The sequence below is a fragment of the Lutra lutra genome, chromosome 1, assembly GCF_902655055.1.
Source record: "Lutra lutra chromosome 1, mLutLut1.2, whole genome shotgun sequence".
Lineage (NCBI taxonomy): Eukaryota > Metazoa > Chordata > Mammalia > Carnivora > Mustelidae > Lutra > Lutra lutra.
Window position 1 is genome coordinate 76,719,153 of NC_062278.1, and position 26,263 is coordinate 76,745,415.

At 37.9% G+C, this 26,263-nt stretch overlaps 1 protein-coding gene across 4 annotated transcripts in view; it reads left to right on the forward strand.

Annotated features, from left to right (window-relative positions):
* Window positions 1–10,026: 10,026 nt before the first annotated feature.
* RNF13 (ring finger protein 13) overlaps window positions 10,027–26,263 on the forward strand; it is a 163,451-nt gene continuing 147,214 nt past the window's right edge. Inside the window, exons 1-2 of one of the 4 annotated variants that reach the window (XM_047727686.1) lie at window positions 10,667–10,818; window positions 21,478–21,584. The gene's annotated coding sequence lies outside the window, so the exon portion shown is untranslated. Of the gene's footprint in view, window positions 10,201–10,664; window positions 10,819–21,477; window positions 21,585–26,263 lie in introns of those variants that run through there. The other 3 variants (XM_047727676.1, XM_047727667.1, XM_047727691.1) reach the window with 3 other exon arrangements.

Below are 26,263 nucleotides of genomic sequence, written 5' to 3' on the forward strand. Positions count from 1 at the left end.
TGTACTGGCACACAGTGAAGCAAAACATATTTGATTTTAGTGAATGTGGTAATCCTGAAAGTTCTCCGTAAATATCTCTGAGCTGAAGCATTCTGGTTTCCATAACAACTTTGTGTACTTGTTCCCTGGCGGTATTTCTAATCCTGCCACGGGGTACAGACATGGGGTACAGAACAATGCCCACTTGCACCAGGGAGATGAATGCGTAGGCAAATGTCTGTGGTTTTCCCTTATCGTCTCTGTGTAACAGAACCTGCCCAATAACAACATGTGGTTGGTATGTCTTTAGCCTTGCCTTTATGTTATTTTTAACAATTTACCATTGTTATCTTCTTCAGCTTCCCTTAGCATTGGTGGAAAATATTTCAAACTCCACTCAATAATCGAGCAAAGGTATTAAGCACCATTACTCAAGTTTATAGAGTAAGCATTGTACTGGAACTTAACTCTAAGACTTTCCCGGTATGATACACTTGGTTTACTGCTGTTATGTCAGATTATTTGCTTGCATGTGTAAATCTCGTCTTCTTCCTCAAATTCTCCTCCTGATCCATGACAGAATCCTCATTTTGCATTTTTTTTTATTCTTAACAACACTTAGCACAATGTGAGTCATGTGATAGGTGCTTGGTAAATGTTAACCTCTTGGTTGATTCTGTTCCCATTTCCACATTGTGTTCCAACCACAAGAAATGTGAAAAAATGGAAGATATATAAAGGGCAAAGGATTTCATGGCAGAGCTAACTCTCTTTGCATCATATTTTTCAGGTGTTGCAACATCATGTTATCTCCTTTTGTTGTTGACATTTTGATAGGAAGTTTATTAACATAGGGTATAGGTGTTGTGTTTTGGTGTTTCCCCACAAGCTGCTGTGGTTGTTGCCTGGCGAAAGCCCATAGCTACAGCTCCTTCTCCAAGGAATTGCCCTTGGATGATGGGAAATGCTTTGACAAAAAAGCTGAGCATCCCCCTCAGTAACTGACAGCCAAGGGGCTGCAAAAGACCTGCCTTCTCATCTGAAGGAGTGAAAACTCTGCAAAGGATTCTTGTAGATCAGGCCATGGCTGGACTTTACGTGAGACTACATGCTTTCTCACTTTTTCTTCTTCCCAGCTCTGCTGAACTCTCCCTGACTAGTTTTACTTGTGCACTCCCTCAGTAACTGATATGGATCCAATCCCTGTTCTCAGGCTCTGTTTCCAGAGAAATCAACCTACGGCAGAGGATCTTAAAGAAGCTCATATGCTTTAAGAAATCATAACAACTGCTTTATAGCTTCCTAAAATACGTGTTTATTTATACATATGTATTTTTGTACATTGCAGTAGGCTTGCCTTTAGAGTAAATGCCCAGCTCAAAATTATGTCATTAAGGACTAGTTCCTTACCTCTGACCCCAGCAGTGATGTTTGTAATGTGACACTTTTCTCGTCATCACAATTATTTGGACCAGAATGGAACTGTCAGAATCCTTTCTTTTTGGACTGAAGGAAAATAGAACTTTGTGATTTAATCTGTAACATGCACTTAGCCACCGTGAGTGAATCATCTTCTACCTCCAATGTGACTGAGTGGCAGAGAAAGCTAAGAAGAAAGAAGAAACAGACATATGAAGAGGAGCACAGGACATAGACAGAGGGCACTCCCATGGTTTCTGTTGCCCATGAATTGTGAGGCACCTTCTCTCTATATAATAACTTGCCCCCATTTTGCTTAAACATGCTTTGGTTGGTTTCTGTTACTTAAAATTGAGAGAATTCTAATTCATATTTATCCTTTGAGATCCAGCTTCCTTTGGAACAAGATAAGGATATTCATTATCACCACAATTGTCGTTTAATGATGTTGCCAAGATATTAGCCAAAATATTTTGGTAAGAGACATAAACCATGTACCAATATGGAAAAATCTTGAAGGTATATAATTAGGTGACAAAAGATGCAAAACGGAATGTGTCATATGCTACCATTTGAGGAAAACGTAGGGAAATCATATTTACAGATATGATATATGATATAGATAATTTCCATAGACCTCAAAATCCCTGGAAATATACTCAGGAAACTAGAATCATTGGTGCCTCTAGAGAGGATACTTGAGCAGCCAGGGGTCAAGGACAAGAAAAATACTTTTCACTGTATTGTCTTTTTTTTTTTTAAATAGGCTTTATTTTTTAGAGAACTTTCAGATTTACCGCAAAATTAAGCAGAAAGTGCATAGAGTTCTATACTCTTATACCTCTTGCCCCCACACATTACAGCTTCCCCCATCAAAATCCCAAACTGAATGGTACATTCATTACAACTGATGAATCCATGCTGACACTTCATTGGCCAAAGTCCATACTTGATATTAGGGTACACTCTTGGTGTTATACATTTTATGGGTTTTGACAAATTCATAATGACATGTATCCATCCACTGGTACAGTATCGTATGGAATAGTTTCATTGCTCTAAAATCCTCTGTGCTCTGCCTCTTTATCCTTTTTCCTCCCCTAACCTCACGCAACCACTGATCTTTTTACTGTCCGTGGTTTGTCTTTTCCAGACTGTCAAATGGTTGGAATCATACAGTATGCATCCTTTACAGATGTTTCTTTCACTCAGTAATGTGTATTTAACGTTCTTCCATGTCTTTTCATGACTTGATAGCTCATTTCTTTTTAGCATGGAATAATATTCCATTGTTGGATGTACCACAGTTTATTTATCTATTCACTTACTGAAGGATGTCTTGGTTGCTTCCAAGTTTTGGCAATTATGAATAAAGCTGCTATAAACATCCATGTGTAGGTTTTTGTGTGGATGTAAGCTTTCAGTTCATTTGGGTAAATACCCTGGAGTATGATTGCTGGATGGTATGGTAAGAGAATGTTTAGTTTTGTAAGAAACTGCCAAACTATCTTCTGGAGTGGCTGACCATTTTGCATTCCTACCAGCAATGAATGAGAGTTCCTATTGCTCCACATGCTCACCAGCATTTATTGTTGTGTTTGTGTTACCTTTTTTTTCCCTTTTCAGATTATGAACTATGTGAAAGCATTAACTACTTAAAAAATTAAATTAGATGAAATACAGTAAAATAAAATAAAAAAAAGCCCAACTCAGTCCTTTTAAGAAGTCTTCTTGATCTCCCCAGGGCAGTTGACCTCTCCCTCTATTCCCTCACTGCATCATACGTTTTTAAACTATTGGACCTTTTATACTGCATTCCATTTATCATATCAGTGCCACCCTCTCCCATTAGACTGTGAGCTGCTTCATGGAGGGGCAGTATCTTAATCACTTTTGTATCCCCAGCACTGAGTGTCTCGCAGTATGAATAAACACAAGTGAGGTTATTATAGATTGATATCATTAAAAGTTACCTTGTAATAATGAAATGATAAGTAGACTTAAAACTCTCTTAGCAATCTGGGGACAGATTGAATTGATGAAGAATAGATTCGAAAATTTTCTTAGTTGCAATCTAGGAACAACTTGCTTTAGCATCTAGAAGCTCTTTTTGAGTTTTTTTTTCCCCCTTAGGAGTTTTTAAATAATTTAGTTAGCCTACTGGGTGCCTCCTACCTGCAATGTAATATGCTAGGTCTTTGGAAGATTTGGTGATGGATCTTAAGGAATTTGCCATGAATATGGAAAATGGTATCTGTCCAACACACCTGGACCAGGAACTGTATTGTAGGATGAAGTGTGATGAGAGATGTACATATGAAATTGATGGTAAGGAAGTGAAGAGACATTTAATCTGATGTAAAGATATACTATTCATTCATTTTAGTCGTTCAGTACATACACACTGAGCCTTTAGTATGTATCAGGCACTGCTCTCTGCAGGATCATTGCAGTGAATAAGATATGGAACTTCCAGTTTAATGTGAATGTGTGTGTATGTTTGGAGTGGAGGAAAGGTAGGTAAGGAATAGTGGGGAGGGACAAAGACAATAATTAATAAACAATAAATAGCTAAGCTTTGTTTAAAGAGAATGGTCAGATAGTAGGGATAAGCATGGAAAAAGTAAAGACAAATCTAGTGAAATAGGAAAGGAAGGGCTTGTTAGGAATAATGGTATAAAAGAATTAGGTTCAATAAAGGGAAAACAAGAAAATAGGAAGGTGACACATACCAAGGGAGAAAGAACAAGAAAAAAATGTTAAAAGATCTGTACTGGGGTAAAAAACGAAAATGACTATGTCACAATCAGTGATTAATATTTTAGTCCTCTGACCGCTCATGTGTTTCATAAATGGAAATCTATGATTCTTGATTCTTATTTCTGCATTTAGAGTCATGGCAGTCTCCCTATTACAGTTTGATCCCTTACTTTAGGTTCCTTTTAAAAACTCTGAAATAATTACATGTTTACATTGATTTTAAGACTTTTTTGATTTATTATATATTGATACATGTCACACATGTTATATGATATATACAAAACAAGAAGAAATATACCTTCATGTCATATGGTAAATAGTCTTGTAGAGGAACACAGAATGATTGATGATTCTTTACAATACTAATTACTTTAGGAGTATATGCTTTGGTATGAAAAATGCTCAGTGCTGATGTGTTTAGAGAAAATTGATGGCATTTTTTTATTGAAGATTAGTTGACATACAATATTGTATTAGTTTCAGGTGTACAACATAGTGATTTGACAATTCTATACATTATTCAATGCTTATTGCCATTTGTAGTCACCGTAAACATTTTCACAATATTATTGAGTATATTCCTTGTGCTATCCTTATACTTTTCATCTCTTTGACTTATTTATTTTATAATTAGATGTTTGTACTATAATCCCCTTTACCATTTTGCCCATCCTCCCACTCATCTCTCCTCTGGCAACCACCAGTTTGTTCTCCATATTTGAGTCTGTTTGGTTTGTTTGTTGATTTGTTTTGTTTTGTTTTTTGGATTCCACATATAAGTGAAATCATATGGCATTTGTTTTCCTTTGTCTGACTTCACTTACCATAATACCCTCTATTATGGTAAGATGTTGTCACAAATGGCAAGATTCACTCTTTTCTATGGCTGAATAGTATTTCCTTGTATGTAAGTATGTATATGTATATATATGTACATATATATACACACACATATATAACTTATATATATTTATATACTGCATCATATATATACCGCATCATATATACCACATTTTCTTTATCCATTCATCTATGGCACTTGGGTTGTTTCCATATTTGGCTATTTTAAATAATGTTGCAGTAAACACAGGAGTACATATATCTCTTTGAATTAGTGTTTTCATTTTCTTTTTTAAAAAATATTTTATTTATTTATTTGACAGAGAGACATAGTGAGAGGGAACACAAGCAGGGGCAGTGGGAGAGGGAGAAACAGGCTTCCTGCTGAGAAGGGAGCCGGATGTGGAGCTCTATCCCAGGACCCTGGGATCATGACCTGAGCTGGAGGTAGATGCTTAATGACTGAGCCACCCAGGTGCCCCGTGTTTTCATTTTCTTCGGGTAAATACCCAGTAATGGAATTACTGGATCATATGGTAATTCTTTTTTTAATTTTTTGAAGTATCTCCATACTGTTTCCCACAGTGGTTGCACCAATTTACATTCCCACCAACAGTGCATAAGGGACCGTTTTCTCCACATCTCCACTTGTTATTGCTTGTCTTTTTGATACTAGCCATTCTGATGAGGTGGTGTCTCATCATAGCATTTATTTTTAATCTACAACTCTGCTTTTATTTTTACAACTTTAAAATTTGTCATTGAGCTCTGTTGCATTTTTTGAGAATCAAAACAAGTTTGGAAAAAGGAAGTAAAAATTCTTAATTCTCAATATACTTCCTATCCTCATATTATTCCTGATTCATTTAAGGTACAGTTTTCGTTAGTTTTTTTTTTTAAGATTTTATTACTTATTTATTTATTTTAAAGTAATTTATTGTTATTTTAACTGGAAAAGAAATCATGCAGGTTTGGATAATCCTGAAACACCTAGATATATTGAGTTAAATATATCTTCTTAAGTGGATAGCAGAGTTTGCAAGAAAGTAAGGGATACCCTCTTGGGTCAACCAAAAAGAGATCTAAAAATCAGATTTTACAGTTTTTTGAACTTGTTATTTAGCAAAGAAACACATGAAAAGAAACAATAGACTAAAGAAGATGGATTTAACCTGTAAAAGGAACAGATGATTTAAAAGTTTGGTCTGAGGATCACCAGTATCACCTGGGTACTTGGCTGGAACTTTAGAATCTCAGGCTCCACGAGAGATCTACTGAATCAGAATCTGCCTTGCAGCAGACTCCCAGGTGTTCCTATGCATAATAATGTTTCTGAAGCACTAGTTTATATGACATCATAGTTGAGGAATACTAGGAAGATTTCTCCTGACTGCCATTTTCCCACTCACTCATTTTAGTATCTAAAATTTCATTTTCGGGGCGCCTGGGTGGCTCAGTCAGTTAAGTGTCTGCCTTTAGCTCAGGTCGTGATCTGGGGTCCTGGGTTTGAGCCCTGTGTTGCGGGGGGGGGTGTCTCTGCTCAGTGGGGAGTCTGCTTCCCCTTCTCTCTCTGCCTGCCTCTCTGCCTACTTGTGATCTCTCTCTCTCTCTGCAAATAAATAAATAAAATCTTGAAAAAAAAATAAATGCTAGTTTAACTCAGCAGACGATTCTAGGTTGACAACTGTAATTATTTTACTTCAGTATTTGAAGATATTGTTTCATTGACTTCTAGTTTCTTTTGTTGCTACTGAGAAAGTCAGCTGCCATTCCTTTGTATACTTTTTTTTTTAAGATTTTTATTTATTTATTTGACAGAGATCACAAGTAGGCAGAGAAGCAGGCAGAGAGAGAGAGGAGGAAGCAGGCTCCCTGCCAAGCAGACAGCCCGATGTGGGGCTCGATCCCAGGACCCTGAGATCATGACCTGAGCCGAAGGCAGAGGCTTAACCCATTGAGCCACCCAGGCGCCCCTGTATACTTTTTTTAAATTTCAGAACTTTTGTTTTTCTTTGATCTTCTCTAGATTTCACTATAATACCTAGATGTGAATTTATTTTGTTTCTTTAGGGTATAGTTCCTGGGCTGGAATTGCTGTGTCATAGAAAATGTTCTTTTTCAGCCTTTCCAGATAATGCCAAATTCTTTCCCAAAACGACTGCCTTAATTCACACTACTGAGTTCTTACATCTTTATATAGCATTATGTTACATAAATTTTTGCTTGCTTATTTAGTAATAACTTTTAACAGAGGAAGACTGCTTCTCAGTGTCCCAAATAAGAAAGGAAAAATTCAAATAGTATGTTATTCATCTTTTTTTTTTTAAAGGTTTTATTTATTTGTCAGAGAGAAAGCACAAGTGCACAAGCAGGGGGTGCGGCAGACAGAGTGAGAAGCAGGCTCCCCACTGAGCAAGGAGCCCGATGTGGGATGCAATGCAGGACCCTGGGATCATAACCTCATCCAAAAGCAGGTGCTTAACTAACTGAGCCACCCAGGCATCCCTGTCATTCATCTTAGATAAAGAAAGGGAGGCAACTCATCTCAAGGGAAACAATGACAAGATAATTTTTAAAGGCATTTAACCTGAATCAGGCTTTTTTTTTTTTTTTTTTTTTTGGTCTGATCTTTTTCAATTCCCTTGAAAACAAATAAGCTTTGTTGAAAAAAACCTTTCTGACTGATACTTGTCCTTTTGTGTTTTAAACTTTTTACTTACTATCTTACAAGATGAACTTATTCATTAGTTTAGAACTTGGTAAGGAATTGGGAGTCTTTTCTAATCTTTGGACCCAAACTCCCTAAAACAGTTTTTAGTTCTTTTTGGTACTTTTTCAAATGTGCCTACTCCTACATATATGAGTACCTATGGAATTTTTATGGACTCTATTCCTTCTTTTATCATAGTAATACTTTTATTTTCTTTTCAAAATGAAAGTAGGTTTTTATCTGATTCTAAAATTATCATTTTTTTTCTGATTCTGAATATAATAATGTTTAGGGTAATTTTAACGTCTCTAGTTGATCTCAGCACTTAAAACACCACCTGCATTCTTTTTTTTTTTTTTAAAGATTTTATTTTTTTATTTGACAGAGAGATCACAAGCAGGCAGAGAGGCAGGCAGAGAGAGAGGAGGAAGCAGGCTCCCCGCTGAGCAGAGAGCCAGATGTGGGGCCCGATCCCAGGACTCTGAGATCATGACCTGAGCCGAAGGCAGCGGCTTAACCCACTGAGCCACCCAGGCACCCCAACACCACCTGCATTCTTGTCACTACTTACGGAGAATGACTTCTAGGCCATTTTAGACAACGAGTTATTTGATATTCTGTCTTTTTAGTTGTTGTAGTTGTTGTTGGTGTCTTACAGTATTTTGGAGGTAGGAGATGCTACAATTTCATATGCTATCTGTTTATGCTTCTAGGAGGATGTAAAATAAAATAATGTAATGTAAATAAATGTAAAATAAAACCTGTTAGACACAAAGTCTTCAAAGCTCATTTTATTTGTTTTTATAAGGAGATAATTAGCGACTATTAGTATCATGTGCCATATTAACCCTTCATATTCTTGAAAACTACTATTAAGATATCTATCAATCTTACTGCTAACATACTTAAAAACAATTGGTACATTTTCCCAGTCTATTTTCTTCCAGTTTGTCTTCATTCATCACAGTGGGGAGCATAACTGCTTCTGCAGGGTGTACCACAATTCTTCTGCATGAATCCAGTACAAATAGCACATTACCTTGTTAATAACTGAGAGGATTATACCTATTTTTATCTGAAGAGAAGAATAAAGTCAGAATAAAATGTTCCACCTGGGTGGCTCAGTCCCTTGACCCCCTGACTCTTGATTTCGGCTCATATTTGATCCCCACTCTGGGATGGAGTCCTGAGTGGGGCTCTGAGCACAGTCTGCTTGAGGATTCACTCTTCCTCTGCCCCTCCCCCACTCATGTGGGCACTTGCTCTCTTTCTCTCAAATAAATTAATTAATCTTAAAAAATGTTCTGTACTCAAGGTACTTTTATTTAAGGAATAAACAAAGCTGTTTTCCCCCTTATTTTAAATGTGTAGAATATGGGCATTATTAGTATTTGCTTTTTTTTGATGTCATTCAACAAATCTGATTTAACATAAAACCAATTTGAGGTAATTTAAGGAAATCCTTATAGAGATACTGTAACTATGTTTACATTAATTACACTAGCCTTTATGTAATATTTCCAACTCTGATTTTGTTTGCTCCTTTCTCCCCCTCCCTCCTAATTCTGATTTTTATTTATGACTTTCTTAAAGGCAGGTGTTGTATTAAGTATTAATGTTTTCACAACTGATTAAAATCTAACAATATATAGTATATATAGTTGTAAGATACATAAGAGAGCAAAGTAACTCTGATAGCCTTTATTGATTTTTGTGTGTGTGTGTGTTTAAGTTTTATCTGAGTACATAATATTCACGATATTCAAAATTCAGAGGATATAAAAGCATACACAATAGGGACAGTTTTCCTCCCATTCCTGCGTCCTAGCCACTCAGGTATCCCCAGAGCAATCAGGGTTACAAGTTACATCGGTGGTGTTCTACAGGTGTTTATATGTGATGATCCCCTCTAGTACCTCCGTTATTTAAAACATAAGGTCAAAGAACGTGAATGGACTTTTAAAGGCACCTCATTTTGAAGCAGAAGCAGACCAGAATCTAGGTTTCCTGGCATTCTAATTCAGGACTTTTTGCAATCTTCACACTAAGCCACATTGCCTCTTTTAAGTGGCTAGTTGCAACTGGTTAATCAGTGCTGTTGTTCCAGTCTAGGCCATTTAAGTTTCAAAGTAGTTTGGTTTAAGATTGGAATACCTGGTACGCAGATTAATCAGAAGGGCAGTAGGGGGCGGGTTTCTTTGGCTCGCCAAAAGGAGGCTCTGGTTTTAAAAGGCTGACCTAGGGCTTAATCACACGGTTTGACTTTTGCTGAGTCCCAGGGATGGCGCGTGTCAGGCCCAGAGTGCTGACGTCAGTACGGCTCCGAGCCGGGCGTCTGGGTACTCGCTTTCAGCCTTCGGGCTGCTGGCATCTTTAAAGCGACCCGGACTCTATTTAAGGCGTTGGTGGGTCTCGGTCCCATCTATCCGGACTTCAGCCTGAGCACGGTGCAGAGGGGATGAGGTTTCATTCTCGCCCCTACAGCCGGTCGGGTGAGTGTGGTGCAGGGAAGAGATTTGTAGGTGCCAGAGCCAACCCCGCCCAGGGGCAACCCGCCAGCTGGGTCTCGGGCTGTCTAGTCCCAAAGCCAGAGCGGACCAAGGCGGCCGGCCCTGTTCGCTCGGTTTGGTCCCCTCCAGACCCCACGGCCTCTACTCCTGGGAGCAAATGGTGGGGGGTAGGCTTCCATAGCCAGTCCCCTCGGCCAGCCTGCTCGGTCCCCTGACAAAAAGCGGATCCTTCAGCGGCGCTGCAAAGGCCGCCCTACCCATCTCTTCCCTTCACAGGAAGACGGATCACGCGGCCAAGAACGCGACTCCACGAATTGGTCTTTTTTCCCTGCCAGCTGGGGCAGGGAGCGAGACGCGGGGTGAGAGTGGGAAAGGGACTTAGCAAACAGGTCTGTGGGCCAATGGCTTTTCTTTGTCTTCTGGTGCCGGCCAATGAGGCGTTTGGGGGTGGGACTTCCGTCTAGCCTCGGTGTTGTCGTCCCCGCTCGGATTCCGGCTGTGGGGGTCGGTGCGGATATTCAGTCATGAAGTCGGGGTAGGGACTTCTCCCGCAGCGACGCGGTGGGCGAGCCTATTGGTATTGCCGGGTCGGGCTTCCAGGTAAGCGCCTCTCTGGACTCTCGGTAGCGGGGCAGGGGATTGTCCCTCTCAGGGCCTGGCGGGGAGAACACACCCCCTCGCTGGCCCTCTGTAGCAGCCCCGCTGCTGAGAGAGCTTTTTGCTGCTCCTCCCCAGGCAGGGTGCGGAGGCAATAAGGCTTTTTGCAAAAGATTAAAAAACAAAAAAAACCTCTCTGCCCTCGGAGGGCAGCTTCCCGTTCTCCCCCACCCCCGCCCTTTGAGTTTGTATGTATCCAAAGTTGTATTATCTGTTTTGCTTCTCACCTTCCCATCCTGCAGTGGCAGGACCCTGGGAAGATGTTGGGAGGGCTTCTCTGGTCGAGTACCTGCCGCAAAGTCCCGGGGCAAAATCACTTGATTTAAGTTGCGGGGGACTGTGTAGCCTTTGAAAAAAGGAGGGTAGTCACCTCCTTTCCTTATAATCTTCCTCCTTCCCCCGCTGGAAGCTGAGGTTGAAGGTGGGACCTGACTCTACTAGGGACATATTCCATTCCCTCTCCTCTCAAAGACCGCAGCTCTGCCAGGACACTTACGGAGTTGACCCGCACTGATGAAAGAACTCTGTCCCAGTGAAGGAGTGGGCAGGCACTGAAGCCAAGCGATCCCAGGAGCACTCAGGCAACTTTAGTTGCAGCCACTGAGTGTTTTCTGCTAGTTTGGGTGAATTCCTTTATTTTTTTGTCTTAACCTGGCAGTAGTACATTTCCAAAATTACTGTTCCATCCTCCTTTTCAGCACCGTGGGCAGCTGCTCAGGTCCATTTCTTTTTGCCCCAAACTTGCCTGAATGTTAAATGTTCTTCAGTGATGCAGCCGGAACAGTGGAAACGAACGCATTTCTTTCAACAATGATCTGTTGTTCTCCAAGGAGAACATCTGCAGTTTTTGATACAATATAAATAAGTAAGATGGGTGTGCCTCCAAAGGGTTGTACTAGAGAAGCAGATCAATTCCAGATTGAAGGATAGGCTTTCAAGGGTTTAATCTTTAAGTTTAAGGACCGTTTTTAATTAGTTGAGGAGATGAGTTCCATTGAAGGGAAACAAAACTGGATTTGTAGCAGTGAAAAAGAATTTTAAACAGAAGGTAAAAAGTGTAGTGCAGTGCTGTAGTTTGGACTCCATGAGGGTTTAATGGATTTTGGAATCCATTTAGTGCATTGACATTAACATTAGAAAGAAAAAAAAAGAGGACATCCTATGGAGTAAGACTAAATATTTTATGAAGGTTTTGTTTCAGTTTTAAAAAAACTGGGGGCGCCTGGGTGGCTCGGTGGGTTGGGCCGCTGCCTTCGGCTCAGGTCATGGTCCCAGGTCCTGGGTTCGAGCCCCACATTGGGCTTACTGCTCAGCGGGAAGCCTGCTTCCTCCTCTCTCTCTGCCTGCCTCTCTGCTTACTTGTGATTTCTCTCTGTCAAATAAATAAAATCTTTAAAAAAAAAAGTTTAAAAAAATCTGTATATGGGGCGCCTGGGTTGCTCAGTGGGTTAAGCCTCTGCCTTCAGTTCAGGTCATGATCCCAGGGTCCTGGGATAGATTCCCAGGTCATGCTCTCTGCTCAGCAGGGAGCCTGCTCCCCACCCCCCCACATCTGTCTTTCTGCCTACTTGTGATCTCTCTGTCAAATAAATAAATCTTTAAAAAAAATAAAAAATCTGTATATGAAAAGGAAGCTGTGAATGTATACCATATTATTGTGGATTATGGCAAAACAGTGGATCCCAGATTTTGTTGGGTCCCGCCTTCAGCCCTGCCACTTAATAATTCTGTGACATTACCTGTGAATAAGGAAAGAATGTTAGGAATTGTTTGAAGTAAAATGTCTTTTATGTAGTTAAGCCTCAAAGTTTTTTGTTTTTGTTTTTTTTTGTTGTTGTTTTGTTTTTGAAATGATTGGGTAGAAGCCTGAATATTCCGGTGTCAGAAATGACAACTGTTTTATTAATATATATATATTTTACCTTGTCTTTATTTGAAGCCAGCTAGTGTGCTGTCTCCATGTATAATAGTAAATCATGTGGACATAATTTTGGCTTGTGAGGTTTAATACTGAAGGGTTTGGAGTAAGTTCTTACCTCTCCTTGTTTAAAGCTTATTTTTCTCAAGCATTTTGAGAGGGGCCTCAGCTGTTACTAGCATTCAGCATCCTTCTTTTGATATATTTTTCAGAAGTTTGTCAGGCACTAACTTTAACAAAGTTAAGGCAGGATAAGGGCATGATTAGTTTATATTTTTGAGTTAAAGCATTTTATGTTTTCTAGTTCTTGCCATTAAGATGTATAAAATGAAGTGGCATGGTCAGAGATCCTGGTATACTTCATGTTGCTACGACCTAAGAATGTTTGATGTTGAAATAATAAAGTGTCATTTTGGACATTTTAAAACCTGGGAGTTAATAATGTTTAGCAGAAGGCAAATGATTTGAGTCAAAAGAGTATTTTGTATCATTTGACATATTACTACCATATGGCATTGCATATGGTAGTTTCATATGACCTTAAGAAGGGAAGAAAGCTAGTAAGTATTGTTAGTTTTCTCAAAGGAGGAAACAGAACTAATAGTCAAGTGAATTTCTTTTAATAAAGCATGGTTTAATAATTGTTTAAGAATTCGTGTATTCTGCAAATACTTGCGACTATATCAAAACCACATTGTTAAGCTTTACAAAGCTTTTACCTAAAAGTTGATTTGGAAACAATGAGGATATATAATTAGTATTGTCAGTTTACAGATTATAACATATAAATAACAACAGCAGCAGTAATCACTAACACTGAGTTTTTTCACTATGGGCCAAATATAATTCTAGGGGCTTTACACTATGTTGTATAATGATAAGTAGTACAGTTATCTCCTTATAGAAGAAGAAACGAAGACCTTACAAATACATAGGCATTCACACAGATTTTTAGTGGAGTAACTGGAATTTGAACCTAGGCATCCATGGACAAAAAAGGGTGTCCATTTTGTGCCATGTTTTATTAAAAAAAAAAAAAATGCTGGGGCACCTGGGTTGGCTCAGTTGGTTAAGCATCTGACCCTTGGAACACCTGGGTAGTTTAGTCTGTTAAGCATTTGCTTTCCGCTCGGCTCATGATCTCAGGGTCCTTACTTGGCAGAGAGTCTGCTTCTCCCTCTGTCTGCTGTTCCCCCTGCTCATTCTCTCTCTCTGACAACTAAATAAATCTTTAAAAAAAAGTCTTTTGAGGGGTGCCTGGGTGGCTCGGTGGGTTGGGCCTCTGCTTTCGGCTCGGGTCATAGTCTCGGGGTCCTGGGATCGAGCCCCGCATCGGGCTCTCTGCTCGGCGGGGAGCCTGCTTCCCCCCTCTCTCTCTGTCTGCTTGTGATCTCTGTCTGTCAAATAAATAAATAAATAAAAATCTTTGAAAAAAAAAAAGTCTTTTGATTTCAGCTCAGGTTATGATATCAGGGCTGTGAGATTGCACTCCATGTGGAGCCTGCTTAAGATTCTTCCCCCCTGGGGCACCTGGGTAGCTCAGTGGGTTAATGCCTCTGCCTTCAGCTTGGGTCATGATCCCAGGGTCCTGGGATCGAGCCCCGCATCGGGCTCTCTGCTCGGCGGGGAGCCTGCTTCCTCCTCTCTCTCCCTGCCTGCCTCACCCCCAACTTGAGATCTCTGTCAAATAAATAGATAAAATCTTAAAAAAAAAAAAAAGATTCTTCCTTCCTCTGTTCCTCCCTCCCCCTCTCCCTTCCTAAATAAAATATAAAAGAAAAAACAAACAAACAATGCTATGGGGTTATTTTGGATCCTTGCTTGTTAAGATGATCTTGGCTAAGTTCCATTGGCCCTCTGTTTCCTCAATTCCTTCTTCAAAAAATACAGTATTAAGCCATTATGTTTTTGTGGGGATTAAGATAATTTGTAAAGGACTGGACAGAATGTGTTCAATAACTCCTACATGCCTCAGCCTTTTTCCTTTTATGTTGAGGATATGCTCATTTGAAAGGTTATTAGCAGTTGGAGGAGGATGGGAGAAGAAAGATAGCTCTTCATAAGGATGCTACCCAAGCCCAGAGATTAGAGATAGGAAAGCAGAGAAGATTTGCCAAGGTTGTATGTTTAAGGAAAAGGCTGGTCAAGGTAGATTGATATAGAGTATGGAGATCTTAAATGCCATGATGAGGATTTTATATATGATTCTAAGTTGAAAAGAAACCCTCTTTATAGATATGAATCTGAAACAGAAGTGGAGTGAAGGAGTTTAAGCCTGGAGGTAGGAATACCATGGAGTTTAATTATAGTAGTTGAGGCAAGAAGTGCTGATGGTGGGATTGTAAGGAATGGTGTAGATTTGGGAGTTGTTGACATCAACATTGGGAACTGACCTGAGTATGGGCCTAAGACAAATTTGGGGGAGAATAGTGATGTTATTTATGAAATAAGGAGATAAAAGGGAAGTTAGAAGGAGAATTTATGATAGGATTTTAGTTTCAGTGCTGAGGAGTTTTTTGGATGTTTGGAAATGTACAGTGGGAGCTGGGAGTTTTGTGTATTCCATAAAAAGGGAAAAACCCATTGTGAGGAGGTGATCTAAGGCAATCCCCCTTCTGTGGTCCGTTTCATAGGAGTGATTTAACTCCTGAAGGTCCTCAGAAATGCAGATTTCTCACTGGATAGTGAGGTACCCACTGTTTTCCCTGTGAAATTTTGTGTCCTGGGATGGTAGTAGAAGGAAAAACTTTGGAAACCTAGCAATGCTCACACTTAGTGTTTCAAAAGAGAAGCAATCTTTGCCCTCACGGACCTTATCTTCTATAAGATAAGGTCCCACTATCTTCTAGTGGGACAAATAAGGTCTATTTTAATCAAAGAAAATAATTAGGTCTTATACTATGTATTTATAAAATTGTAATTTTTTAAAAGACTTTTTTTATTTTAGAGAGCGCCTGAGAGGGGAGAGGACTTAGTGGGAGAGGGACAAGCTGACTCCATGCTGAGCGCAGTGCCCGACGCAGGGCTTGATCTCATGACCCCAAGATCATGACCTGAGCCAAAATCAAAAGTGGGACTGGTCAACCAACTGAGCTACACAGGTGCCTCACAGCATAATTTTAAATAAGAGTACTATATCAGCTTGTAACTAATACTGTAGAGCACTTTGAAAGAAGGGACTGTTATTCTTACTCATGTGTGTCTCCCCATTTCCCTTTCTTCTCAGTGGAATGGCTTAGATATATTTAATACACAATTGTAGGTATTCATTAAATGTTTATGATAGGGAGATGGAATTGTGTAAAGGTAGGGGCCAGATCTTAAAGGAATCAGCTAAATGTAGCAAGTATTAAGGACCCAAGTACTCACTAGAGTGCCGATTGGGAAAGAGAAGTGTGCTGTGAATAGCACTGCCTTGCTTGCCTAGGAGGTTGAAATGGAAATAAGATTATATTGCAGTTGTAAGCATCAACATTAATGGAATCTGGGAGTACCAAACTTGCCCACTAATTAGCTGGTTGACTATACATAACTATAACTTTCCGTTCATTTCCTCATTTATAAAATGATGTTGGAATTTTTTAGTTAAAGAAAAAAATTTGCTTTTAAGACTTATAAAATATTTATTGCTGTAATGTTTCATTTTACTAATGAAGATAAAATAGAGCTGATCCTGTGCTTCCATTGTATAATAATCAGACTAAATTTATACTTAAGTAGATATTTTAATAAAAGGGGTCTACAAATTTAATGTTATCTAGTTATGTTACTAATACGACTGCATTATAATTTTAAAATAAAGCAAAATGTGGCCTAATATATAGTTTCCCTTTTTGCCATTATGTAAGAAAAATAAGCCACAATATTTTAGACTCTAATAATGGTTCTTAATAGTTATTCATACGTTCATACTTGAATTTTATAACAGCCTTTGATTTTTTGCCATGTGCTAAGTATGTAAATCAGGAAAGGTATAATCCCTAACTTCAAGGAGTTTAAAGATAATGGGAGTGATGAACAATTAGTTTTGTTACCTTGTGGTAGCATGGAGAAGGCACTTACAAAATGAGGGTCTGTGAGAAGAAATTTTAGAGAAGGACTGAGGAGCAATGAATGGCAAGGGACAAAGCTGGAGTCTGTTTATGAAAAACTCTGCTAAGCTGCAATTTAGTTTTGAACTTTATTCTGAAAGTTACTTAATCTGTTAATGAATTTTATGCAGGAAGTAACCTGGTTAGGCATTTTGCATATCTACCTTTACATTCCTCTTTTTTTTTTTTATTAACATATAATATTTGTTTCAGGGGTACAGGTCTGTGATTCATCAGCCTTACACAATTTACAGCACTTCCCATAGCACATACCCTCAATGTGATACACAAGGAGGATACGTTATTTCAGTGATAGAGTCTTTCTTAAGGAAATCAGTCTTTTAACTCTTTTAGTCTTCAGTAAAGTCTGAGGGCCAGTGCTTTTAGGGTATCTGTAACTATGTAATATTTGGATATTAGAACATTTATATGTTCATAGCCACATTAATATAAATTGGAAAAAAAACCAACTGAAATTTTGGGATACTCTTCTTATTGAAGTAAGAGAACTTCTGGTCAGCTCTAAGAATTTGATTTAGAATAATTTCTTAAAGGGCTAGAAATTTGTTGAAGTTTGACTGAATGTGACTGTAGTTACACTTTAAAGAGGGAATGGACTTCCAGGGAGAAATACCACGTTGTGTAAAACACCTCATAGGGATGCCTGGGTGTCTCAGTCGGTTAAGCATCTAGCTTCAGTTCAGGTCATGATCCCAGGGTCCTGGGATTGAGTCTGGCATCATGCTTTTTGCTCAGCAGGGATCCTTCTTCTCCCTCTGCTGCTCCTCCTGCTTGTGCTTTCTCTTTCTCTGACTAATAAATAAAATATTTAAAGAAAAAAAACTCATAAAATGTTGAAAGATACTTTATTGGCCTAGTTACTGTGCTTGTAATTTACATGTTCAACTTTCAAAAAAGAACTGCTTGTAATGGTCCAGCACTTACTATAAACAGTAATGCCTTAAAATTTTTTGAGGTGAAATTCATATAACCTGAAATTAACCATTTTAAAGTGAATAATTGAGTGGCATTTCATACATTCACAGTGTTGTGCAATTACCACTTCTATTTCCAAAACATTTTTATCACTCCAAGATGAAATGCTGTACCCATTAAGCAGTAATTCCCCATTCCCTGCTGCCCCTACCCCCTGGTGGCCACTGATAGGCTTTCTATTTCTCTGGATTTACTGGATGACTCCTATTTGTTATAGAAATTTCATAGAAATGAAATCATACCATGTGTGACCTTTGTGTCTGGCATATTGTTTTCAAGGTTCTGCCCTGTTGCTGCATCAACCTTGTCATATGTGTATCCTTTTTACATCTAAGTCATTGTTATTGTATATATACACTACACTTTATCTGTCCATCTGTTGGACACTTGAGTTCTTTTCTGCTCCTTGGCTATTATGAATATTGTTGCTGTGAACATTCATATATAAGGATTTGTATTGAGTATCGGTTTTCATTTCTTTTGGGTATATGTCAGAAGTGGAATTGTTGGGTCATCCTACGTTTAGCTTTTTGGAGGACTCACCAAACTGTTTTCCATAGTGGTTGAACTATTCTACAAACCCACCGGCAGTGTATGAACGTTCCAATTTTTCTACATTGCTACCAACATTTGTTCTTATCCATTTAAAAATTAATGTTATTGACATCCTTTTGGGATAAAGTGGTATCTCATTGTGGTTTTGATTTGCATTTCCCTAATGACTAATGAGATTGAGCATCTTTTTATGTGCTTGTTGGCCCTTTGGATATATCTTCTCTGGAGAAATGTCTAAGTTTTTTGACCATTTTTAAATTGGGTTTGTCTTTTTATTATTGAATTGTAAATGCTTTCCGGATCTATATTCTTAAAAGATACACTATTTAAAGCATTTTTTCCTATTCTATGAGTTGTCTTTTCACTTTTTTTTTTTTAATTTTATTTAATTATTTGACAGACAAAGATCACAGGTAGGCAGAGAGGCAGGCAGAGGGCGGGGGTGGGGGGGAGCAGGCTCCCTGCTGAGCAGAGAGCCCGATGCGGGGCTCATCCCAGGACTCTAGGATCATGACCTGAACCGAAGGCAGAGTCTTAACCCACTGAGCCACCCAGGTGCCCCATCTTTTGACTTCTTGATAATGTCCTTTGATGCATAAAAGTTTTTAATTTTGATGAAGCCCAGTTTATTTTCATTTCTCTTGCTTTTTATGCCCTAGCTAAGATTCCATGGCTGAACCTGAGGTCATGAAAACTTGCTTATAAGAGTTCTGTCATTTTATCTCATATTTAGGTCATTGAACCATTTTGAGTTAATTTTTATATTTATTTTGAGTTTGGGGTACAACTTCATTGTTTTGTATGTGAATATCCAGTTGTCCAGTACCACTTGAAGGGACTATTATTTTCTCATTGAGTGGTCATAGCACCTTTGTCAAAATTCAAGTGGGCATAGTTGTAGGAGTTTATATCTGGACCTTACTTCCTATTTCTTTGGTCTTTATGTCTATCCCTAAGCCCATTCCACAGTTTTAGTTATTGTAGCTTTATGGTAAGATTTTAAAATCAGGAAGTGTGAGTCCTTTAGCTTTGTTCTCAAAACACTTACCAAAAGTGTTTTGACTATTTGGGACTTGTTGTAATGCCATATGAATCTGAGTTGACTTCCATTTCTGCATAAAAGGCTATTGGAATTTTGACAGGGAATGTATTTAATCTGTGAATTGCTTTCAGCAGTATTGCCATCTTAACAATACTTAGTCTTCCTAATACATGGCATATTTTTCTATTTATTTAAGTTGTTGATTTTGTTCAGCAATGTTTTATAGTTTTCAGTGTATAAGTCTTTCACCTCCTTGATTAAATTTACTCCTGGGTATTTTTTTCTTTTGGGTATCTTTCTAAATGGACTGGTTTCTTAATTTCATTTTTGGATTGTTCATTGATGCTATGTAGAAACACACCTCATTTTTTTGTGTGATGTTTATTGCTTTTAATAGTCATTTTTACCTATATGAACTAGATCATATAGATAAGAAATTGGAAAGTGATTAAAAAATTTTAAAAAAAGTAGAACATTAAGGAATTTTTATTTTTCTGATGTGAGATTATGCTACATATGAATTGTTTGGGATCTCCTTCCAGCATAGTGTTGAATGATTTTCTAATTCTGCTAGTGAATTCCTGGTATCCTGTTACACATGGCCATTATAATAGAAGATAGAACATTTTATTTTCTTTAAGCTTTTGGAGGGGACTTAGTTGTGATGTTACAGAGAAAGCCTTAGGGATAAACCAGACAGTTTATCCCTTAGGGATAAACCAAACTGAATTTGGTTTAGAGATCCATGAATAATAAAAATAAGATTGGAATGGAAGCTGATGTGAGTATATAAATTATCCTTAATACACATCAGTTTACTTTTCTCAGTTTTTCTTGAAAGTTTTCAAATATTTAGCCTTAAAATTTTATTATGAATAGACATAGTTTCAACCTCACAAGTAATTAATGCAATACAAATTTATACAATAATGAGATCATCTGGAAAGGCTGGGATTTCATGACACAGACTTGTACTTATTAGCTCTACTATATAACAGGTGTCATTGAGCAAGTTACTTAAAAATAAGAGCAAATACAAGGCACTTGCTATATGTTAGGCACTGTTATAAGGACTTTATGTTACTGATCTAAGTCTGTTTCTTTATGGAAAGATACTAAAATCAACCTCTATCCGTTATAGTATTGTGAGGATTTAAAAAAATGGCTAAAAACTTAGCCAAAAATGTAATCATTCAATAAACATTAGCTATTTGTGTTCTATAACTTTACCTAACATCAACTAAGATGAGGAAAGAATAATCAGTGCAATGAAATGCACACTTATTTAGAAGTGTAAATAGAACATTATTTCTAGAAGGCAGTTAGGCAATATGTATTAAGTTTTAAATGTTTCTGTAGTGTAGTGTAGTGATTGCACATCTAGGAATTTATCCTAAGAAAATAATCAGAAATGTGTGAAGATATTTATGTTTATCATAGATTTATTTATAATTGCAATAGTTGGATTAATCTTAATATTAACAGTTGGGGAATGGTTAGGCAAAGTCATGATTGAGCTATATAGTGGAATAATAAACAATTAACATATTGTGAGAAATTTTATTACAAAGGAGAAATGTTTGATATAACTTTCAGCTAAAAAGCATATGTCATAATATAACATACAAATGATGTAAAAATATGTGTGGAAAAAATACCGTCACTCATGGTTGGGTCAGAGAAGCAGATCCATTGTGAATAAAGTGAATGTTATAAAATAAGGGATTAGATTTTAAGAAATTCTGGCAACTGGTTATGAAGTATATCATAAGGTTGTGGCTTTTGTGCCTTGTATGTTGGGTGAGCTGAGGGTCATTGTGGATTAACTGGGTGGCAGTAAGGAGGAAGAGCTGAAAGTGTGTTTGGGAGATCAAGGATATATTAAAACGAACATGAGAACTAACTGCAACACATGAGGACAAACACTAATGTTATCTGTGAATATTAACATTATGGTAATCAATCCTTGTCTTCTCTTGTCTCCCTTCTCTTCAGCATAGGGCTTGAACTCCCCACCCAAGATCAAGACCTGAGCTGAGATCAAGAGTCTGATACTTGGTTGACTGAGACACCCACGATCCCCTCAATATTTTCTTTATACTTTCCAGTGAGCATTATTTTTAGCATTAGGAAAAAAACTCTAACATTTTATTAGATAGTAATGTGATGAATAATGTGTAAAGAATAGAGGCTAATTACAAGGGTATTAACTTAAGTCAGTGAACGATGGAACCAGGATTAGAACCTCGATTCCTGTGTTACAACTCTCCTTAGAAGTCTTTGCAGTTATACTTTAAAAGTTAAATTCAATTTGTCAAGTTTTCTGAGAGAAACCACAGTGATTAAAAAAAAAAAGATTTCCTTACTTATTTTTAGGAAGAGAGAATGAGCTGAAAAGCAGTGGGAGGGGCAGAGGAAGAGTGAGAGAATTCCAAACAGACTGAACACTAAGCCTGACACGGGGTTCGATCTCATGACCCTGAGATCACGACCTGAACTGAAACCAAGAGTCGGTCACTCAACCAACTATGCCATCTAGGCGCCCCCAAAGTGATTTTGATTTTTATAGCTGGTAAATTTTCAATCCTCTGTACTAATATTTAGACAAGCCTCAAATAATTTATTTTGAACCTTGGAAGGCATGATTAAAATAAAGTAATACATATTTTTTATTTTGAAGTAATCCCAAGGTTCCAAAAAAGTTGTAAGAATAATATAGAGGTCTTTTTTTTTTTTAATCATTTGAGAGTAAGTTGTTGACCTGATGCTCTGTATCCACCAAATACTTCAGTGTAAGATTCTTACATACAAGGATATTTACCTTGAAGAAATAAATGGCTGGTTTTAGGGCAGAGGCAGAAAACTATAAGATGAGACTGGAAAATCTAGTCAGAAAACAAGGAGGGGCTCAAGAATGATGGAGACCTATCAAAAAGACCTAAAAGCCAGTTTGAGCCAGGTTGGGGACAATTAGGCATCAAAATAATAACTCTAACAGTTTATAACCCATTGAACAAATAGTAACCCATGATTCCGTAATGATATAACTTGAAAGTTTGAGAAATGGAATACCTACTGTGATAGACAGAACAGTGACCCTAAAGATGTCCACATCCTAATACCTAGAACCTGTGAATATATTCTCTTATGTGATAAAAGGAACTTTGCAGATATGGTTAAGGATTTTGGGGTAGGAAGATTATCCTGGATTATCCAGGTAATGGTATTTAGAAGGAAGCAGAAGAGGAGTTTAGCATAATGTGATGTGAAAGGTATCCTCTGCCATTGCTGGCTTTCTAGGTGGAGAAAGGGACCCACCAGTCAGAGAATGTGGGCAGCCTCTAGAAGCTGATAAACTTAACAATCAATTGTGTAATTGAAAACACTTTTATTTTAAAACATACATGGATAATAGTCTAGAATAAAATATGAAATTTGTGTGGCTTTTAAAAATAGGTAATTCAAAGAGACCGTAGGTGTTCTTTCAGATTCTGTGCCTTAATAACATGCTAATGGCCATATATTTATTTTCCTTTTTCTCCTGTTAAGTGAGAGAAACACTGCCTTATTTAAATACTGTCTTGAACAGAAAGTTAACCATGTCAGTTACCAATTTATTTTCTTTCTGCTTCAAACCGTTCCATCAATACCTGCTCCACAATAAAGGACTGGACTCTGAGTGGTTCTCATTTACAAAGAGCAGGATGTTAAGCTTTATCAGACTCTGGAGGGGACAGAGTGGTAGAGGGAACTTAACTAGAGAAAGGGACTTTTTTCCTTCCTTGTTCCTGTTATCTGTGTTTTCCTTTTCTTGCTCTTGTTGCATGGTCCATCAGCAGTCCACATGGTTGAGGACATCTGGTGATTGCCTTAGCCATGTGCCCAAAATACAGAGGCTCTCCGTGATCTTGCAGCCTCAGTTTAGACCTGGTAACTACTTTCCCACGGCCCTTCTGAAGTGGATGTCCTGCATCTCAGGCTTCATGCCTTCAGTGCCTTGACTGCCTCTGCACATGCGCCCACCATTCTTGGCTTGTCTTTACCTCAGGGAATTGTTTCCTGAAGTTCTCTTGACATGGATACTGTGCATTCCAGGCCTTGTGCCTACGGCAGTGTCTTAAGTACCTCTGTACACCTGCCTACTAGCCTCAGCTTGCCTGCACTCCAAAGCATTGTTCCTACTTGCCTGGCAACATTGGACCAACTCTGGTGAAATTCTGTCTAGTGTGCTGCAACCATACCTTCTCCAATGAGAAACCCTGGCCTTGGGGAGGGGACCAAAGGAAAAAAAGAAGGGGAGAAAAAGGGGAGGGGGAAAAAGGGAAAAAATATTTTCCATCATAGTTAATAATTACATTCATTAAAAAAAATTAAACTTCTTTGTTGACTTGTAATTGACATAAACTGTACATATTTAAAATGTAGAATCCTTCTCTCCTTCTCCTTGCCACCCCTTGTCAACATCTTTATAGTTACTCTGTCAACGTTTACTAATTACTTCTGTCAAACATTGTTTAATTTACTTTATAGTTTGTCTCGTAATTGAACCCCTGCTGATAGAAAATTGATCCCTGGAGGGTTCCAGGAGCTAGACCTAAAAATCTGATGTTTTGGTATTGGTTTGGTCATGTTTTTGGTTGTGAGCACAGTGCTGAGCTCCTTGGCAGTGGAAGTGGGGTGCTAGTAATCCATGGCATCATAGTTAAGCTGTTACCTGTGGTTCATAGTGATTTATTGTTAACTCCTATACATTCCTTGGAGCCCAAATGGCTGCTACTTTTGAACTTCATGGCAATAATATCTGAAAGGACTATAGCGTGGGATGGGACATTTTGAACGCTTTACAGAGAGGAAACGACAAAGAATTTAACTCGGCTTAAGATATGTTAAGCTTTTTGGCTTAAGATATGTCCTTGCTTCATACCTTTTTGATTGTACATTTCACTTCACAAGAAATCATTTCATTTTTAAATCATGAATAGACTTGTGAAGTGTAAGACCTTATCGCTTGCTTGTTAACTTTTTTTGGTATAAAAGTAATGCACACTTAGAAAACTTGAACAAGTGGAATGGATTTTTAAGATTTCTATGTATTTTCTTTTAGGCTTTTGTTTGGTATACATTATATAAATAGACTTTTAGAAAAGTCTTTATTTTTTTAGTTTTAAAACATGCAGATTTATAAATATAAAGAAAATAAAAACCGTATAGAGTTCCACCACTCATAGTTTATATGCATTAACGAATTGTTTTCTTTTATAATATTTACTCATTTTTTTAAATGTACACATAAAATACTTTTAGGGTTAAGGTCTTAATGTTTTTTCTTTTTTAAACCATGATTAGGGGGTAGCCACATTCAGAGGCTCTGTAGAAGATCATACTGATAGGTCATGTGTGCATTCATTTTACGAATATTAAACACATAATACATGCCATGTACTGTTTAGATACTTGTGATACATTTGTAAATTAAAATTCCTGTTTTGGAGGAATTTACAGTCTTACAGCAAAGATGGGTACTAAACCATAAACATAACATTTAAGGAAACTGTAGGAAGATAGAAAGTAATGAATATTATGAGAAGTAAAAAAAAAACATAGAGGAGATTAAGAAGTAAGGCATGGTGGGTACAGAGGCAGGTTGCAGGTGTTTGCCGAGGAAGAGTGTGGTATACAGAAAAGAAGGGCAGGAATAGAGCTCTGGGGTGGTATTTTATTTTCATTTCATTTCTTTTAAATTGGTTCCACATCCAGCATGGAGCCCAAAGTGGGGCTTGAACTTGTGGCTCTGAGATCAAGACCTGAGCTGATACCAAGAGTTGGACACTCAACCAACTGAGCCACCCAGGTGCCCCTGGGGAGATATTTTAAGGAAACAGTTATCAGGAGGAATGGTATAACTTGATCTGGTGTCCCATGCTTCTCCACAATTAACATAGTAGGCCGAATTTCATGCTTACTGTCTAAACTCTGTGGGTCATTGGGCATGCTCAGCTTTTTGTTCAGAAATTCTGCATAAATTAGGGAGGGTGAGGGGGTGAGATAATGGGTATGGAAATTGGTTCATTTATTCAGTCAATCTCTAGTACATATAGATATTGAGTCCCCTAAAATAGGGAAACTAGAATGATAGCACAAATTGATACTTTCCTATACATTTTTATTTGTTTTTCATTTTACTTGAGAAGATTTTTCTGAGGTTTTGATGAGAAAACAGTCCTGTCAGATACTCAGCAGAGTACCTGGCTTAAAATTAAGCTCTCTACTGATCTGTCTATAGTGATGGTATGACTTTTGTGTGAAGCATCCTAAAAAAACATTTTGGTTCAGAAGATTGGTACTTTGAAGTATTTACTGAGCATGATATTTTTGATGACCTAGAAAACAACTTCCTGCCATGTTTCCTTAAATGGTTCTGAAGACTCTGATATCCATGAAAGCAATTTCATTGTCTATTGTCTTTTTCTTGTTTGCTGGATGGCTTATGGCTGGGTTGGCAACCTATGACACTGGTGACAACGGTGGTATTTGAGAGAATTATGAAGTGTATTTTTGTTAGCATTCCTATTTATTTTTTTTTCTACCTCTAATTCGCTCCCTCTACTCCATATCTCTTTGACTTGAAGTTTATGAATAATGACCTGGTATGCCACTTGCCAATATATGAGAACAGTGTTTTCCAAATTTGGCTTGATATAAGGATTCAATGGGGGACGTTGTTTAAAATTGTTATCACAGGGCCCAGTGATAAGTGCTGTTCTGGACTAAAGCATGTTTTCCAAA